Source organism: Delphinus delphis, chromosome 15 (assembly GCF_949987515.2).
Source record: "Delphinus delphis chromosome 15, mDelDel1.2, whole genome shotgun sequence".
Taxonomy (NCBI): domain Eukaryota; kingdom Metazoa; phylum Chordata; class Mammalia; order Artiodactyla; family Delphinidae; genus Delphinus; species Delphinus delphis.
Window position 1 is genome coordinate 74,983,799 of NC_082697.1, and position 1,486 is coordinate 74,985,284.

General features: G+C 35.4%; 1 non-coding gene across 1 annotated transcript; it reads left to right on the forward strand.

Annotated features, from left to right (window-relative positions):
- The first annotated feature begins 300 nt into the window (after positions 1-300).
- On the forward strand, positions 301-406 carry LOC132439073 (U6 spliceosomal RNA). Its single transcript, XR_009522303.1, has one exon. It is a non-coding gene; the product is annotated as a U6 spliceosomal RNA (small nuclear RNA).
- The last annotated feature ends 1,080 nt before the right edge of the window (positions 407-1,486 follow it).

The window sequence follows — 1,486 nt, forward strand, 5'->3', positions numbered from 1 at the left end:
AACAGTGACAATTTTACTTCTGCTTTTCTGATTTGGAATCAAGTCCAGGAAGCGCAGAGAGTCCCATACAGGATAAATCCAAGGAGAAACATGCCAAGACACATATTAACCACACTATCAAAAATTAAATACAAAGAAAAAATATTAAAAGCAGCAAGGGAAAAGGAACAAATAATGTACAAGGGAATCCTCATAAGGTTAACAGATGGTCTTTCAGCAGAAACTCTGCAAGACAGAAGGGAGTGGCAGGACATATTTAAAGTGATGAAAGGGAGAAACCTACAATCAAGATTACCCAGCATGCTTGCTTCGGCAGCACATATACTAAAATTGGAACAATACAGAGAAGATTAGCATGATCCCTGCGCAACGATGACATGCAAATTGTGAAGCGTTCCAAATTTCTTTTTAAAGCAGAAACTAACATACCATTGTAAAGCAATTATACTCCAATAAAGATGTTAAAAAAAAAAAAAAGATTACCCAGAAAGGATCTCATTCAGATTGGACGGAGAAATTGAAACCTTTACAGATGAGCAAAAGCTAAGAGAATTCAGCACCAGCAAACCAGCTTTACAACAGGTGCTAAAGGAACTTCTCTAGGTAGGTAACACAAGAGAAGGAAAAGACCTACAATAACAAACCCAAAACAGTTAAGTAAATGGTAATAGGAACATACATATCTATAATTACCTTAAATGTAAATGGATTAAATGCTCCAACCAAAAGACATAGACTGGCTGAATGGGTACAGAAACAAGACCCATATATATGCTGTCTACAAGAGACCCACTTCACACCTAGGGACACATGCAGACTGGAAGTGAGGGGATGGAAAAAGATATTCCATGCAAATGGAAACCAAAAGAAAGCTGGAGTAGCAATTCTCGTATCAGACAAAATAGACTTTAAAATAAAGACTATTAGAAGAGACAAAGAAGGACACTACATAATGATCAAGGGATCAATTCAAGAAGAAGATATAAGAATTGTAAATATTTATGCACCCAACATAGGAGCACCTCAATACATAAGGCAAAGACTAACAGCTATAAAAGGGGAAATCAACAGTAACACAGTAATAGTAGGGGACTTTAACACCCCACTTTCACCAATGGACAGATCATCTAAAATGAAAATAAATAAGGAAACACAAGCTTTAAATGATACATTAAACAAGATGGACTTAATTGATATTTATAGGACATTCCATCCAAAAACAACAGAATACACTTTCTTCTGAAGTGCTCATGGAACATTCTCCAGGATAGATCATATCTTGGGGCACAAATCAAGCCTTGGTAAATTTAAGAAAATTGAAATTGTATCAGGTATCTTTCCCAACAACAACACTATGAGACTAGATATCAATTACAGGAAAAAAAACTGTAAAAAATACAAACACATGGAGGCTAAACAATATGCTACTAAATGACGAAGAGATCACTGAGGAAATCACAAAATACCTAGAAAAAAATGACAATGA